General features: G+C 38.0%; 1 pseudogene; it reads left to right on the top strand.

Annotated features, from left to right (window-relative positions):
- LOC102847543 overlaps positions 1-19,105 on the top strand; it is a 71,963-nt pseudogene that overhangs the window by 32,663 nt on the left and 20,195 nt on the right.

The following is a 19,105-nucleotide window of genomic DNA, read 5'->3' on the forward strand; positions in this document are numbered from 1 at the left end:
ACCATCAGGTGAGATCCATGTGTATAGCCTGCATTTATGTTTCTTATAAAAGGTATTTGCAATGAATAAATCATTGAATGTGCAGAACTCTATCATTCTATCTCCAGCCTCATTTCTCTCACTTCTAAGAGTGGAGTAAAGCTTTCAGCCAATGAAGGATCTTTGTTTGCTGGCACAGCATGACCCAGGATGAGGAGAAGCAACTGCAAACAACCATTATTGACTAGCACAAGGAATGTACACAGTATGAATCTAGGTGTGAATGACTATATGAAACACAAAGTGAAAGGGGGAAAAATGTTTAAATAAAGAAATTACCAAAAGAAAAAAAGAAGTTAGATGGAGCACATCAATATTGATGTTCTGGGTATTAATGAGCTTAAATAGACTGGTACTGGCAATTTTGAATCAGATAATCATATGATTTACTATGGTAGAATATCAGTTTGAAGATGAATGGTCACATTTGTTGCCAAAAAAGACTATTTCCGGATATATCTTGAATTATAATAATAGCCATGTCTTTACATATATAAGGAAGAGCTGTTATTCAATTATATGCACCAACTACTAAATTCAAAGAAGGAAAAAATTGATGCAGAAGATCTACTGTCTGTAGGCTGAATTTGATAGGACATGCAGCCAAGATGCTTTAATAGTTATAACTGGTGATTGAAATGCAAAAGTTGCAAACAAAGAAACAGATTCATAGAAAGGAGGCTGACAATCACATAATAGTGTTTTATACAGATTTCTCCATTGTGAATAACTTTTTTTAAAAAATCATGTTATCATTGTATACATAGACTTTTCCAAATGGAAGATAAGATAGTCTTTGATTTTCATTTTAATTCATTTTTAGCAGACAGGGCTGTATTGCCTGTATTGTAGCTATTATCATTGAGCCTTCCTTCAGTTCTAATACTATTTCTTTCTTCATAAAGGTCAGCTTCTTGGCTTATGTGTTCAACATAGAAAATGAAAAAATAAGGTGCTATACCACAACTGTTCTAGCTATTTTAAAAATAGTATTTTACTCTCTTTTCACTGAAGTTTATGCAAGGAATTAGATCCCATTTAACAATTTCTGTACAAGTTGTCCAATAACATAAGTTACATTTCCCACAATGTGTTAACATTCTTTTAAACTGTGTCTTGTTGGTCTGTCTTTGATGTTCTAGTTCCCGTGTCATCTTGATCTACTTATCTTTGCTTTAGAGGAAATATGGCACATTTCGTCTCATTTACATGATTTTCACTGGAGCATCAGATTTATAGATAAATGTCTTTATTTTCTGTGCTACTGTGTTATTTTGCTGAAAGAGGATTCAGGGCCTAGTAGTTTTGGGTCAAGATTTAAATAGTATCTCAAGGAATCTTTTAGTTTCTACTATAAATCTGGACTTTTAAAGAATTAGTGTTCTGTTCTGTGTTTTTCTCTCATTCTGTCAAGGCTCACCTATTGTGGCCCTGGTCAGGATGGTTGAGAGTGGTAACTGAATACCATCTAGTTTTTGTTTTTTTTTTTTAAAAAAGAAAATTTTTATTTTATACTGGTTTACTTCACTATAGTGTTCTTTTTGTCTATTTTCTAAGTTTTAATTTCTTTCTCTGTTGTGTACTGTAGAGTTGGAACCGACCCATAGTTGACCTTTTGGTGGGTTTTCAGAGACGGATAATGACATGGGAGAAGATTGCCTTAAACTGCATGCTTTCAGGATTGCAGTGGAGCTTCTTGCCACTAGGCCACCAGAGGTCACCTGTTTAATTAAGTTTATCTAGTAAGTCTTGAAAACCTTAAAGAGTTGAAATTTTTGCTAACATACTTTGTTAAAAGAAGACATCTAAATAAATATGAGACATTATTATTCAAAGCAAAGACTAAGGATTTTTAATAATGACTGAAAAATAAGTATAGGGTTTTTTTTCCCTTTAGGAATGATTTAATGACATTCTGCTCATCATTTTGTTTTCAGGAAGAAATGACTTTAATAAGTCTTGGATTATAACACTGAGCTTTCCTATGTACAAATACAGATGGAAAGAGAATCACCTATATGTGAAAATAAGTAATGTTGGTCTGGTCTTCTTGGTTTTATATTTAGGAATAAAAGACTAAAGAAGTAGATTCCTTTTGCTGCTTGCTTATGTTTTCCTCAAGAAGTCTTCCTGATTCTGATGTTTGGATATGTGGACTTATCATTTTAATTAGCAGCTTTTCCCTTATGCTGAATGAGTAGAAAGTGGGAAGTTAAGCAACTCTTTTACTGTATCTGTTGCTTTGCTGATGACTCAAAGGTGGGAGTTTCAAGACCACCAACTGCTCCAAGGAACAAAGATGAACAATCTCTTCTCATAGGATTTATAGCCCCTGAAAACCTGTTGGAGAGTCAGCTATGAGTCAGTTCTGACTTAATGAGTTGAGGTGTTTTGTGTTTTTTGTTTGTTTGTTTTCATTCCCATCATACAAACTTAACTCTATGAGCTTGGAGAAACAATGAAAGTTAATATAAGTGTTCAGGTCTTTCATTTATAGGGTAGCTATGAATTGTTTATGACTCTATGACACTAACAACAATAACAATAGAGAGAGCTCTGTTGGCCTAGTGGACAGAAAGTGATGCTTCCAAGCCAAAGGTGGGTGATTTTAATCTGTGATCCCCAGGCCTGGTTTTAATTGTTTCTGGTCAGACATTCTTCTAAGTGGTATAGCACCGGTCCATCCATTTGCTGTACTGAGGTAACTCGTGGTTGCTGTGATGCTAAACATTGTGACACTGATGTATCAAATGTGATAATTGTTACCCATGGTGGACAGTGTTTGGTGGAGTTCCCTGATTAAAACAAGCTTGGAAGCAGGAGTAGCATCTACTTCCAAAATAGCTTGCCTCCGGAAACTCTATGAACTTGGAGAAAAGTGTTCAGGTCTTTCATTCATAGAGTTGCTATGAGTCATCTATGACTTGACGGCACTTAACAACAACGCATAAACTTAGTTTTTGCTTATGCAATTCAAATCCACAATTGCTCTGGGGGAGAAAGTTGAGTAGTATCCTCTTATTAAGATTTATAGCCTCAGACACTGAATAAAGGAAGTGTTTTTTTTAATTGAAACCAATTCAACCAACTAAACGCAATACATTGCTGTAATATTGGAACTGACTCATAACTGATCCTCCAGTGGGTTTTCAGAGGCAATGCAAAGTTGCACTGCCAATCCAAAGGAATGTGGTCCAAATCCACCAACTACTCAATGGGAGAAAGATGAGCAATCACCTCTTGTTTAATATACAGCCTCTGAAAAACCACTGGAGAGTTAGCTGTGTGTTGGTTCCATCTTGATGGTACAATAAAACCACTATACACACACACACACACACACACACACACACACACACTCTCTCTCTCTCTCTCTCTCTTTCTCTCTCTCTCTTTTTATAAGCTCAGATTTCTCCAGAATTCCAAAGAATAGGCTCAGCTTCACCCCTATTTGTACTACAGTCTTCTTGTTTATACTGTATTATGCTTCTTTCCCTTTTTGTTTCATCCATCTGTGCACTTATATCTACTTTTCATATTATGGAGACTGTTGATAGCTTAAAACTTTTTATTGCTTTTAATGTCAGAGACTTAAGTTCTACATTTTTATGCTTCTAAATTTAATTTCAATGGAAATTTGTGGAGATGAGAGGAGAGCACCTACTCAATGTGAAATTTTCAAAGTACAAATCTCTGATCTAATAATATATTTAGTACCGAGTAAAGGACTCATTGCTTTCACTCTGGTGCTGACAAGCAATAGCACAGGACCGCCTAAACAAACCTCAGCTCAGCCTGAAAACATTTATCTTCTTCTTTCTGCCTGACGAATGGCTTCAAAACAGTAACATAGAGAGGCTCAATAGCATTCCAAAATCTTGAATAATGTCCTCTGCAGCCAATTTCTTAGTGAAGTGCTCTTCTATTTTGACAAAACTCGCATTTCTCATGGAATCCAGGATTAATACCAAGTATCATAAAAGGTGACACAATCACAGATTTGAAAAAGAAGTAAATTCTGTGGAAGTTTTGGTTATATAAGAAGAAAACATGCTTGAGCCTTTTGTGGTAGCTCTGCTCTTCAGAGGTGATGTGACAGAAATGAGACATGGTGTATTGTAGATCCACACTAGTCTCTTAGTCCTACCTCCTTGCAGCTGGCTGAAGCAGCCTCATGGAAGTCTGTGTGGACATGGAGCTGTGACTTAAAAAGACTCAAATCTATTAATAGAAAGCTTCTTCTTTGACAGTAGTCTTGGAGCAAGTTCTGGTGGCCTTGTGGCAAGAAGCTGCACTGCTATCCCAGAGGTACATGGTTCGAATCCACCAAGTGCTCTGCTGGAGAAGGAGGAACAATCTCCTCTTGTACCAGTCAGATCTGATTTGATGGTACAATAATAAAATAAAAAAAATTTAAAAAAATGAAAGTGGTCTTGAAATATCCTTGAGCAAGGAAATTATCCAGACCAATTTCCTGTTCTCAGTAACAAAAATGCCTAGTGACTTCAACTCCTGTCCATACTGCTGCTGCTTATTCCAGGCCTGGAGGTGGTTTTTTGCTTTGTTTTGTTTTGTTTTTTTTCTCTGAGTGAGTAGTTTTTAATTCCAGTTCTTGGTTTTATGGAAATTACCATGTTCAAATTTGAATCTGAAGATAATACAAGTGTGTGTTGCTTATACATTGATGTTGCAGGAGGAGCCACACCCAGCTGGTGAATAAGCTGGACTTTGATGTTAGTGTCACTGAAGGAAATCCTGTGGAGCTGAGGTCCATCTCCTCCTCTTCTGTAACACTGAACCTCTTCTGGTGTGTCCAGTATCACAACCAAGGCCAGGAGCTCCTCCTGAAGTAGTGGGAAACACCATAGTTCAAGTCAGCAAAGACTTTGGGGCTGAATTTAGGAAGAGTGAAACTTCCTTTCACCTGACCAAAACTTCTGCCCATTGGAGCTACTCTGCTGAGTACTTTTGTGCTGTGAGAGACACAATCCATAGGACTCCAGGAGGAGATGAACACAAACTTCATGAGACATTGAGGGTTTGTGTGACTCAGGAAGTCAGCTTGGAGAGTTGTTTTTTTTTTTTTTAAAAACAGCTTGCTGTTTCTGTGAAGGCAAAAATGGCAGAATGGACTGAGCTCTGAGAACGCTTGTCTCCTGGTGCTTGCTCTAACGTCACTGCCATTTCACATTCAGATACACTGTGTGCCTGACAGAAATCTTCTGGTGAATTTCTCAAGGATTCCACTTCCCTTAACCTGGTTTTATGTCATGTTGTGAAGAAAACACATCCTAAAATATCAAGATTCTGAAACAAATAAAGCTACAACATTTCTTATTTAAAAATAATCCAAGCAGATATATGCACACCCATGTTTATTGCAGCTTGTTCACAATAGCAAGGAGTTGGAAACAACCTAAGTGCCCATCAACAAACGAATGGCTAGAGAAGCTGTGGTATATTCGCACAATGGAATACTATGCTGCATTAAAAAACAAGGAACTCATGCAATATTATTCAAAATGGTTGACTCTGGAGAACATTATGCTGAGTGAAATATCCCAGTCACAAAAGGACAAATATTACATGATGCCACTGTTGTAGAATGGGACTGTCCTTGGGGTTGGGGAGAGACTGAGTAAGATGGGTTCAATAATGTATACTGCACTGAAACAGAGGAGGGAGAGAACCGTTTAAAAGAGAGATATAACTGCGTATTTCTGTCATCACAGGAGACTAGAGCGAGGGCTACATGGTGGAGGGGACCTGGGGGAGGGTTTGTAAAACAATGAAAGAATCTTTTCTTTTACTTTTCCATAATTTCTGGACTCATGTACTTATAACTTGTTAGTCAAATTTGTGTCTTCTAGGTTGCAACACCCCCATGATACATCTTCAAGGATATGAACATGTACGGCCAAGCACAATCAATAAGAGTGCATCTAAATCCCAAAATCAATCTCCATAATAGTCTATGTGTTTCCTACTGCCAAAGGGGTCCTTTAGAGTAGTGAGAGAAGATCTTCACCCTGAAACCCACAGCGTCCCTTTTCAGCAGGAAGTAGCTAAGAGAATACGCCATCCCCTTTTCCTTATGACTCAGGGTGAAGTCTCTCTCAGGGAGGAGTGATAGGGAATGGCAAAGGACACACTGACAAAGAAGATTAATCAGAACTGGCTTTGACAAGCACTGTGGCATTTGGACAAGAACAAACTGGGAGGAGGGTAGAGAGAATAGTGCAACAATGAATGAGTGGAAGCCCAAAATCTCTGTAAATGTTTATGAAAATTAATAAAATATAATTATAGAAAAAAAATAATTCCTGGCATTCTTTTTGGTAATTAATACCCCCTCAACTGTTGATCAATAGATGGAAAACTGAAACAGCTGGTTATAACGTTAGCTCACAGCCTACATGGAATAGATTCTCAATTACTACAACATAGATTCTCAGCCTAGGATTTTATTTCAACTTCTAGTACATGCATACTATTTCATTATATAATAATGATGCAATTTAAAATAAATTAGACATCATAATATTGACATTTCTTGCCTTATACTACGGAAAGTTATGCATTAGGGCTGTATCCTATCTCCATACCTATGCAATATGCGTGCTGAGCAAATCATTAGAGAAGCTGGACTCTATGAAGACGAATTGAAAGAAAGATCATCAACAACCTGTGTTATGTGCAACCTTGTGTGATGGCACAACCTTGCTTGCTGAAGGTGAGGAGGGACTGAAATGCTTGCTGCATAGGATCAAGGGCTGTAGCCTTCAAAATCAATTACAACTCAGCATCAAGAAAACAAATACTCACCACAGCACCAATAGACAACGTCATGATAGATGGAGAAAAGATTGAAATTGTCAACAATATTACCATGCTTGGATCCACAGTCAAACACCTCTGGTACCAGCAGACAGGAGATTGGGAGACACACAGTATTGAGAAAGTCCATTATTAGGGACTTCTTCAAAGTCCTGAAGAGCAATGATGTCAATGTAAAGACTAAGGTGTACCTGATTCAAGCTATGGTCTTTCTAATCACTTGCCATACATCTCAGAACTGGAAAATCAATAAGGATGATAGGAGAAGAACTGATGCATTTGAGTTATAGTGTCCGAGAAGACACCTGGATATTCCATGAACTGCCAAAAGAACAAATAGATGTTTCTTGGACAAAGTACAACCAGAATGTTCTTTACTGGCAAAGATGGTGAAGCTTATTTTGAACATATTGTTAGGAAAATTTATTCCTTGGAAAATGACATCATGCTTGAAAAGGTCGAGGGGCAGTGAAGGTGAGGGAGACCCTCAGTGAGATAGACTGATACAGTATCAAGAGCAAAGGACTCAACTGTGTTGAGGATGATGAGGATGGGGCAGGATAGGGCAGAGCTCAGACCTGTTGTTCATAGGGTTGCTGTGAGTTGTACTGGACTCAACAGCGCATAGCATCTTGTATTACACCAAGTTACTAAATCAATTGAAATTAATTGATAACATACAAATTAAAAATCTAGAAGTCACCCAGTTTTAAGTCTTTTTCCAAAGTAGTTATTTCAGTGATTTGATATTCCAAGTTAAAATTTTATGCAATCTGCTTAAATAAAAGCAAAAGTATTTAATTCAGCGATGGAGAGATTTTGGACCAAGGATTCATCCAAACTCACAGAGAAAAAAATGGTCTCTCTGCTAGACCATGAAGAAAGATATAATTTTGTACAGTTGGGGTTGGTTACCAAATGCTAAAATTTTGTATATTTGGAGTGGTTACTAAATGCTAAAATTTTATACAGTTGGGGGTGTTACTAAATGCTAAAATTTGTAACTGGATGAAAGGCAACCAGAGGAGTCAAAACCAGCATATCTAATAGTTTGGATTTTTCAGGGAGAGGTGAATAAGCTGTAAATTAGATTCTATGTTGGTTACGAGTAGATGCCATTCAGTTTATTACAGGGTGGTCCTTTATGGCAAGAGGACTGAATTTTTTTTTATCTATTAGTGAAATTGTTCCCTCCATCATATCTGTTTCATGGAGTCCACAGTAAAGGTCTGTCAATAATGTGCTTCAACAACTGTTGGACACAAACTATTGATTTTGCAACACTTTGCAGTGGAAAAGTTGCTTTGGGAATAGATTGTAACATTCTGCATCTGCCAAACATCAGAGAAAAAGACATCTTCTTTAGGGTATATGGTTAAGGCAGCATCAAGCTAGTGGGAAAGTTATCAGAAAAACACAACTAAAAACTAAACACTGCTGTGACGTCAATTCCAATTCAAGTGCTGCCTCCACTGGGCTTCTGAGGCTGTAAATATCGTAGAAGAAAGCCCATTTTTCTTTTGCAGATGTTGTGGTGGATTTGAACTGCCTGTCTTTATGCTACCTGACTGAAATGAATACACCTATCACATGAGGCAGCGTTTAAAATCCAACATGGACTCCAGATTTATGCCGGGGACTTGAAAACAGGGGGGGAAACTGTACATTCCCTCTATTCTATTTATACATGTTGTTGTTGTTATGTGCTGTCGAGTCGCTTGCGACTCATAGCGACCCAGTGTACAACAGCCCTAAACCCTGCTCTATCCTGTGCCAATCTCACTGCCTCTGACACACCACATACCAAGTTTTAAACTGAAAATAGAAAATCTAAAAAGAAGTTTTGAGCAAATCTAACTCTGACCTCAAGATGGCACTGTTTGCATTTCCTTTTACAAGGATACTCTCAAGACAATCCTGTAATTGGTGTGAACGTGTGCTGGGTAGCAAAGTCTGGTCTCTGGTTGGCTGGCCTGTTGTCTGAAAACTCCTTTGCTTAATGTCTTTTAAAAAATGTCTAATACAGAAAACACACTTCTTGGAGTCAGCCTCTGTGCAGGAGAATGGAGATCCATCCGAGGGCCTTCTTTGTGGTTACATGGCTTCATTTTTCTTGCAGTTTGTAGAGATTTTTAATGAGACTGTGTTTGGGGTAAAGCTATAGTGATTTGGATAGGAAGAGGGAAGAAAACAGGATCGTTTTTCAGTTTAACTGAGGTTCTTTGTGGGAGGTAATGAAAGGATACAAAACGAGAAGTGTTTAGATTGAATAATGTGAGTGGCAACAACTCAGTGAAGCAGAGTCCCTGGTCCCTGATCATCCTGGAGGGAGAGAACTGCACCCTTCAATACATTTATTCAGTGAGGCCCTTTAACAATGTAATATGGTATAAAGCAGAGACTAGCAGAGGCCTTGTTTCCTAATGACGCATAATGATAATGAAAAGTCGAATGGAAGATACACTGCTACTCTGAACGAAACTACCAAGTACAGCGCCTTGCACATCACAGCCTCTCAGCTCCGCGATTCAGCCTCCTACATCGGTGCAGCAAGTGCGTCATGGTTCCCAGGCACTTATAGCTCATACCCAAACCTGTGAAAGCTGTCCAGCAGGTGGAGCAGGGACGTTATTATTATTTATGCTGCAGATAATGTCACAAGTGAGCTAGTATTTCTCAAACCAACATGCCAATTGGATTTGAGCTTGGTCCTCGTGTGTACGTAATGGAATGATAACCCTTACTCAGTCTGTAATGTTAACGACTACATTTTACTGTTTCTATTTCCAAGGAAAGATTTTCATGTTGTATTGCTGTTGCTGCAAGATGATCACATCAGTCAGAAGGAAGAAACCAACCTTGACTTGGGTTCACTCACCCAAAGAATGTTGACTGAGTGGAAGAACTATATAGGTCGAAGCTGAAGGCAATACTGACTATCCTTGCCCCTGACAACATTTTGATCTACATTTTATGGGTAATTGGGCTTTTGGTGCCAATTTCTCAGAAAGCATACTATGGAGAGAGATCTGTTATCACCACATCAAACATGCTTCGGAAGGAACTAGGAGGTGACACCAACTTTTGGAAGACTTTACACAACTTATCTGCCTACATGATACTGACAAGCATAGACAGTTGGAGGCAGCAGGAACAGCAGTTTCAGGTTCTACAACCATCAGTGCTGTAGAGAAGAGACTTAAAGTACAGAATATATTGTGTAGTACCAGTATGGACATTGGTTTGCTGATATCAGTTGTGTACTTCCTATTTGGAATAATTATAGAAATGTAAATATGATTTCAGAATTAGATAAATTAAAGATTACTTGAAAGGCAGATATCCATTAGGGAAAATGTTGCTGTTATGTGCCATCGAGTCACTTGCAACTCATAGTGACCCTATGTACAAGAGCTCTAACCCTTGCTCTATCTTGTGCCAACCTTATTGTGTCTGACACACCTACTCCCATTACCCCATCACAAAATCGATTCATCTCATCAAAGGTCTTCCTCTTTTGTGCCATCCCTCCACCCTCCCAAACATGATGCATCTCTCCAAGGACTGGTCCTTCCTTGCAACATACCAAAAGTATGTCAGATGGAAGCATCAGAATCCTTGCTTCCAAAGAGCAGCCCAGTTTCACCTTCTGCAAGACAAAGCTGGCTGTTCTCCTAGCAGTCCATGGTATATTCAACACTCTTCTCAAGCACCACAGCTCAAAGGCATCAATTTTCTTTCTACAATCCCTAGTCATTATCCAGCTCTCTGATGTATAGTATAACTGTGAAGACTGTGGCATACCTTAGTCTCCAGCCTGACATCGTTGCTCTTCAGTACTCTGGAGAGGTCCCTCACAGCTGACTTTCCCAATGCAATTCATCTCTTGATTTTCTGGCTGCTAATAGCTGTAAACAATCATTATCTCTTCACCATCCGTAGTGATGCTGCCACTTGGCCCAGTGGTGAGAATCTTTGTTTTCATGATGTTGAGCTTCAATCTAAATTGAAGTCTGTAGTTCTTGACCTCTGTAGCTAGTGTTCAGCTTTTCCTCAGCTTCAGCAAGTAGGGTTCTGTCAACTGCATAATGCAGGTTGTTGATTAATCTTCCTCCAATCCTGATGCCACATTCCACCTCTTATAGCCCAGTGTCCTGCATGATCTGTTCTGCATACTGATTGAGAAAGTATGGAGACAGAATACATCCCTGGCAGACACTCTTCCTGATTTTGAACCATGCAGTGTTTCCTTCCTCTGTTCTGACTATTGCCTCTTGTTTCAAGTACAAGTTTCTCATAAGCACAATCAATGTTCTGGGGTTTCCATCTTTCTCAGAGTTAGCCACAGTTTGTTGTGATTCACACAGTCAAAAGCCTTTGCATAGTCAATGAAACAGAGATAGACATTCTTCTGGTACTCTCTGCTTTCAGCCAAGATGCATCTAACATTAGTTATAATATTCCTAGTACAATGGCCTCTTCTAATACCTATCTATGTATCTATGTATCTATGTATCTATGTATCTATGTATCTATGTATCTATGTATCTATCTATCTATCTATCTATCATCTATCTTTATCACCTCAGTGGTATCTTTCTGGTGTTATGAGTACACCAGGGGCTCCTTGGGAGAAATATATGCAGTCTCTTCCTGTGCAATTTATGTGTTGTTGTTATGTGCCATTGAGTCACCTGCGACTTATAGTGACCTATACGGAAGAGCTCTAAAGCCTGCCCTGTCCTGAGCCAATCTCACTGACTCTGACAGACCTACCTCCATTGCCCTAGTCACTGTATAAACGCATCTCATCTGAGGTCTTCCTCTTCTGTGCCGTTTCTTTCATTCGAGAGTAAGCTATTAATGATTCAGTTCCTTGGTTCCAACTCAACAGCAGTTAAGTTTTCATACACACACATATATTACAACTAGTAATTTCTGGATGGTGAATATACTGTTTTTATTTGTATTGTCTTTTATTTTTAATTTTCTAAAATGTACAAGTTACACTTTTGCCAAAATAAATATTTCTGAAAAATTGAAACAAATGTCTTATGAACTATTGCGAAAGTGTGTGTATAGCCTATTATCATCAGACAGAGGAAACTTAAAAATGATTACACATATTATGATATCATTGTATAGGATTTTATTTTATCTTCAGTCCTAGACACAATTTAATCTCTAAGACTAAGTGTAAAGTGGAATAAATGAAGCCAATACATAGATTGTTCTTTGTAATTAGTCTAGACATTGCTCAAGCTCCAAAAATTAAAAAAAAATGCTTTGAATTCTGAAGCAAAAAATAAACATAGAAGTGTTCATTAGCAAAGTAATTTTTCCATTTAAGTTGTTCCTTCCAAATCTCTAGAGGAGGAAATGTGAGTTCTCTTTCTTTTGCAAGAAGACTCGCATAAATTATTCATTCAGTCAAAAGTATTAATGCAACATAAAAATATATCCAAAGCATATCTAGATTCAAGTGGAGGAAGATTAAGAAATTATTTTTTGGGGGGGTAGGTATTTAGTTAAAATTCCATTCTAATTCAACCTTTCATCCACCAGCAGTGTTTCTTATAACCAAGTAATTCATCTGCAGGAAGATTATTAGCTTCATTCTAAGAACACCCTGCTTTCCAGTTTGTCAATTTTTGAGAATGATATCACATGTAAGAAAATTCTATAGGAAATCAGGATTCATACCTGAATCACTGAAAGGGACAGGTCATGATCCTGGGGACAGAAATCTGTCCCTGTTCTTTCTAGAAAGAAGAGCAGATCTCTGTAGTTCATGGCCTCTGCTTCTCCTCAATGACTAGAGTCCGGCCATGGCTTGTTGGGTAGGAAGTTTGAGAACTTGGAATTCTTTTTGTTTTTTATTTTGAATTAATTTACTAGAAGAAACTTATCAACCAATTGAGGGGCAGGGATTAACACATTGACATTTAATCAATAGGTACATGTTCAAGGAATTGTTGAGGTGATCACTAAGGCAAAATAAAAAATAAAAAGGAGGAAGTCATGAAAAAGTAGATAATTTCCTTGGATTTTGAAAACCACACACATTGAATTTATTTCATAGTTATTAATTGAACACAGAGCCATAGGTATTTACTGTAACTTAAGGTGCATAATAAAGAACAAACCAGACAAATTCAAATTTGTCTATGGCATTCACTTTCTTTTAGAGGAATACTTAATACAAGTATTTTCTGGAGGTTTTGTATGCTAACAAGACATTATTGAAGCTCTGGATCTGCCACTAAATTTTTATGTGTCAGGCTACTAATTGAAACATAAACTATGTCAACACATCAGCTGCTTTGCAGGAGGAAGATGGACAATCTCTTTCCATAAGATTTAAAGCTTCCTTTGGTGTTCTAGTGGTAAGAAATTGCACTACAATCCCAAAGGCACATGGTTCGAATATACCAGCTGCTTGCCTGGAAAGGTTGGGCAGTCTCTTCTCTAATGATTTAGTGCTTCTGAAAACCTGCTGAAGGTCAGCTATGGGTTGGTTCAGACTTGATGATACACAACAAACAAGAAATCCTCAAAGTAAGTAGGAGCAGAAAAAATAGCCAGTGTCTTTCAAGAATGTCCCTGATGTCATATCTCATAATGATTATAACCCATGGACGGTGAGTCAGCATTGACTTGATGGCAGTGGGCTTTATGTTTGGTTAGGAAGGAGAGGGTAGAAAATAATTGTATTATATTTTTCTTGAGGGAGGGATGTTTTTTATTTAAAACTTGTACATGGTAGATTCTTCACAATTACTGTAATCCAGAAAAGGAGGGACAAATCTATGTGACAAATGACAGCTGCATCTCTCCAATAAACCTGCTCCTAATTCTACTTCTTTTTCCATGAGACTTCTTCAGAGATTCAGTCACTTTGTGGGTCTGTGTTTAAGCAAATGGATCTATTTTCTTGTTGGCTGGGGAGCCCCTCAACTTCCTGTGACAACAAAATTATAAACATGCATTCAGAGAAGCATCAGTAAATCTGGTGACTAGAAGGATGGAGAAGTCCCCAGGAGCTTCCTTTATGATTTTCTCTTTGCAGCTGTGCTGTGAGTTGGTGGGGTTTGGAGATGTGAATAGAGAAAGCAGATCTTCCCCATATGTTTGGCAGCTTCAGATGGGCAGTTAGAGCTAGATGGCTCTCCTGTGGGGAGTATGGAAAGAAAGTTTACCTTTGACAAAGTAGTCAGCCATTCCTGGGTCACCTTTGTCTGTGGTTTTGTGTCTCTGCAGGGGTAAGCTGCCAGCTTATGTTGGAACAAAGTCCTGCATTCCTGAGCATCCAAGAAAGATCACATGCCATTCTTAATTGTACTGTTCAACAAAAAAGCTTTTTAAACTTCCAATGGTTTTGGCAGGAACCTGGAAAATGGCTTCTATCTCAGACTGTAGCTCAATCAAGCCAAGGTGAAAAGGGAGAACAAGCATTTAAAAATGATCTTGGAAAAGAGAAGCTGTTCAGCATCTTCAACATTCCAGACTCTCAGCTCAGTGATTCCGGCACCTACTTCTGTGCTTTGCAGCACAGTGTTCTCTTAGCACCTGCAGCCTGTGCACGACCTCACAGCTGGGTCTCTCCACACAAATTTAGGCTTGAGGGCAGAGTGGAGTGGTTTCTTTATTTAGAGAGTGAATTTTTGTTTATAATATCTGTCTCCAAAAGGAATCCAACTCATGGTGACCTCATGTGTCACTGTGGGGTTTTCAAGGCTTTTTTGACCTTTCAGAAGTACATAGCAAGGCTTTTGCCTTTGGTTGAGTTCAAAATGCTAGTCTTTGTGTAGTGATTGAAGGCGTAACCATTTGTGCCACCCAAGAGGCTCTAGTCATTTATAAAGGAGGTTTTATTTATATTCTCTGTCTCCTAGCAGAAGAATATAACATCTCCTTTATATGATGAATTGGGAATTATGTTACCTTAAATTTCCTTTTTCTTTTGTTTTACTGAGTTTACATTCCTCTGGGCAGACTATATTAGTCCTGAATCTTTTTTCCCCCAAGATCCTCTATTCTACTCTGCCTCTCTATATGAGGAAAGACTTCTTTGCATACCAAATTCTGAGTCCATGAAGCAAGTTTTCACCCAGTTTTACCTTTACTCATTTGTATATAATCTTTATGTTTTCTATTACCTATATACCACCTAGAAGAGATCTGTATTTGTTCCCATTCCAAAGAAAAATGACTTGACAGAGTGTGGAAATTATCAAACAACATGATAAATATCACATTTAAGGAAGACTCTGATGAAAATAACACAAAAACAACTGGAACGGCACATCAACAGAGAACTGCCAGATGTGCAGGCTTGGTTTAAAAGAGGCTATGGCACTAGGTATATTATAGCTAATGTTAGATGGATCTTGGCTAAAAGTAGAGAGTACCAGAGGAATGCCTATTTGTGTTTCATTGACTATGCAAAGTCATTTGACTGTGTGCATCAAAACAAACTGTGGCTGACTCTGAGAAGAATGGAAATCCCAGAACACTTGATTGTGCTAATGCAAAACCTATGCTTGGGCTAGGAGGCAGTCATCAGAACAGAGCAGGGAAACACTGCATGGCTCAAAATCAGGAAGGGCATATGCCAGGGATGTGTCCTACCTCTTTATCTTTTCAATCTATATGCACAACAGATCATCCAGGAGGCTGGGATGTTTGAGAAGGAGTGTGTAACATCAGGATGGGGGAAGACTCATCAACAACCTGTGTGTTGTACAGATGTCATAATCTTGCTTGTTAAAACCAAGGAGGAGCTGAAGTGCTTGCTACAGAAGGTCAAGGACTGCAACCTTCAATATAGATTGAAGCTCAACATCAAGAAAACAAAGATTTTCAACACTAGGCCAACTGGTAGCATTGTGATAGATGGTGAAGAGACTGATATTGTTAACAGCTTTAGTTTGCTTGGCTCCACAATCAACACTCTTAGTAACAGCAACCAGGAAATCAAAAGACTAATTGCATTGGGGAAGACTGCTGTTAGGGACCTCTCTAGAGTACTGGAGAGCAATTGCATCAGGCTGGAGAGTAAGGCATGCCTGATCCAAGCCATAGTCTTTGCAATTGCATGCTATGCATCAGAAAGCTAGACAATGACTAGGGATGATAGAAATAAATTCTGATGCCTTTGAGCTGTGGTACTGGAGAAGAATATTGAATATACCATGGACTGCAAGGAGATCAAATTGGTTTGTCCTAGAAAGAGTGAAACCAGGCTGTTCCTTGGAGGCAAAGATTCTGAGACTTCGTCTGACATATTTTGGACACGTTACGAGGAGAAACCAATTCTTGGAGAGGAACATCATGTTTGTAAGGGTAGAGGGACTGTGCAAGAGAGAAGACCCTTAATGAGATTGATTGGTTCAATGACTGGGATGATGAGGGTATGTGTGTGTCAGAAACAATGAGGTTGGCACAGGATAGAGCAGGTTTCAGGGTTATTGTACGCATCAGAGAGGTGGATAATGAATAAGGATGACAGAAGAATTGATGCCTTTAAATTGCGAAACTGGAAAAGATTATTGAACATCCCATGGACCGTCAAAAAAACCCCTCAATCAAATATGTCCTGGAAATGGTGCAGCTAGATTGATCCTGGAGGCAAGAACGTAAAAGTTTCATTTTTCATACTTTGGATAGGTAGTTAGGCAAAGCTATTCCTTGGAAAGGGACATCATACTTGGGAAGATAAAGGACCAGTGAAGGAGAGGAAGACCCCCGATGAGATGGATTGACACTGTGATTTCAGCAATGGACTCTAGGGTCTCAGAGATGATGAAAATGACACAGGTTAGGGCCAGTTTCAGATTGGCTGTTCTCAGAGTCTCTATGAATCATACTTGACTTGACAGTACCTAACAACAATAACAATGTAAAAAAAAAGTTTTTTTTAAAAATCCCCAAATTACCGTGTGTCTTCCTTTTGATCATATGCATATTCAAATCCATCATTGTACTTAATTCTCATTTCTTCTGGATTCTCTGCTTCACCAAACATGGTAACTTCTTGATGATGCATCCCAAGTGGATTGGACAAAGTTCAGTTGTGATTCGCAAAATTTTCATTAGCGAATTTTCAGAAGTAAATCACCAGAATCTTCTCTGTCTCAGCCAGAATCTACTCTGTCTCAGCCTAAAAGCTTCACGGAAACCTGTCCGCCAAGGTAGCCTTGCTGCTATTTGAAACACCACTGGCATAACTGATAACATCACAGCAATGCACAAGCCATTACAAAATCACAAGCTGACTAATGGGTGGTGAGTTCTAACTGGTGTTCTCTGTGAAACTATGTGTTTATGTGTTGGTTATAATTTTTAAGTATAATCTAAAATAACATTAAAAATGAAACAATTAGAAAATTTGCTGGTGTACTGCCTCACATTAACTTCAACATCAATTATCCTCTAGGTAATACTGCTCTAGTCCATGCCCTTTATTTAGTAGATGAAAGAACAAGAGGAGCTCTGGTGGCCTAGTGGCAGGAAGCTGTGCTGCAATCCCAGCAGATGAAAGAACAGTGTTCTATGAGATTTACTCAAAACAAAACAAATGCTAGTTACAGAACCCAGTTGTTCTGATTCCTTGCCAATTTTCTTCTTCTAATGAAAAAAACAAAGTAGAATTCAGAGTTTGGAGGGAGAAGTTGTAGGTTTTAAACATATAATGAAAAGTTTTTTAGTTTTATTCTCTAACTAATGCGTGTTCATTTTTGAGAAATTAAAAGATATAAACATTTAGGAAAAAATAGAACTATAAGTTCATAATTCAGAAATGATAACTGCTGTTAACCATTTTCCAAAATTTCTACACATATACATTTACCTTTCTTTGTTAGTAGATTTTATTGGCATGCTTATTTTTTCTCAACATTACATTGTATACATGTTTGCAATCATCAATAAAGAGTATCTCAATATCTTATGACACCTCTGTAGTGGGAAACTATTTTCTTTCACAAATATCCTAAATTGTTTGAAATGAAATACTGTACTACCTTGAGGATTAAGGAATATTTTTTTTGCAAGTAATAGATTTAAAAAAAATACTAACCTCACAACTAAAGAGAGGAAGATCCTAAACAAGATGGATCAACACAGAGACTGTATCAAAGGGCTCAAGTATATGAGGGATAATGAACATGGCACCGGATGAGATAGGGTTCATTGTTCATAGAGTCGCTATACATCGTAATTGACTCAATGGTCCCTAACAATAACAACCACCACCTCTCACAACACCCAAATCTAAAAGTAAGCTTCTATAACTGTTAAAGAGGAATGAAGGAGTCTCTCCTCTTTTTTCCCTTAGCCTAGCAGAATAAATTGACTTATAAAAATAAAGGCCATTTTGAGTTTGTTTACCCATTTGCTCAGCAATCTAAAACTTAAGGATAACTCTAATTGAAATTTTCCTTTAACCTACCTGGCAATCCCCAGCTGAGATTTACTCCACTTAAAACCAACAATCTGCACCTGAAAATTTCTCCCTTTTGGTCATAAAATATTAACTTATCAGTATCTTGGACCCTTGACAAGGCTTGGCCTACTGGTCTGGAATATTAACAGGCCCAAATAGTGAACAAAGAGCAGATACTGTGAGAATTGTCACTTATAGCCAGAGTTTCTGCTATATAAGCCCCTGCATCTTCAGAGGCTGTGAATCTCCTGGGGAGATACTGACCATCTTTCATCAGCAAAGCAGGTATTGGATTTGAACTGAATGCCTTTGAGTTGACAGCACAACTCATTACCACTAGGCCACCAGAGCTCCTGTGTTCTGTATGCTAGCATATTAATAGAGCTTCTGCTTTATCCACTTCAACTCCTGTCTCCAAGATTGGGGTTTTTTTGGAGGGAGGTAGCAGAATTGTATTTCTCTGATCATGCATTCATGTCAATAAATATGTATTAAGGATGTAATTTTCTTTTGAAAAAGAAATATGTATTAAGGATGTAATTTTCTTTTGAAAAAGAATTTTATTTCTTTTTTATTATCTTTTATAACACTGCAATTACAATTCCGTTCTTTCATTCATATGTATTTTGCTTTATAATATTAATTATAATTTGTTAATGTCAATTAATTTTACTGTCTGGTCAAAATATATACTGCTTTTACCTTCACCCAACTTTATGCTTCTTTCTTCTACCCTTATAATCCTTAGTAAGCTTCTAAAAATTATTTTGTGTGTAAAATCTT

This window comes from Elephantulus edwardii, unplaced genomic scaffold, assembly GCF_000299155.1.
Source record: "Elephantulus edwardii isolate Elephantulus edwardi_28Jun2011 unplaced genomic scaffold, EleEdw1.0 scaffold00026, whole genome shotgun sequence".
NCBI classification, from domain to species: domain Eukaryota; kingdom Metazoa; phylum Chordata; class Mammalia; order Macroscelidea; family Macroscelididae; genus Elephantulus; species Elephantulus edwardii.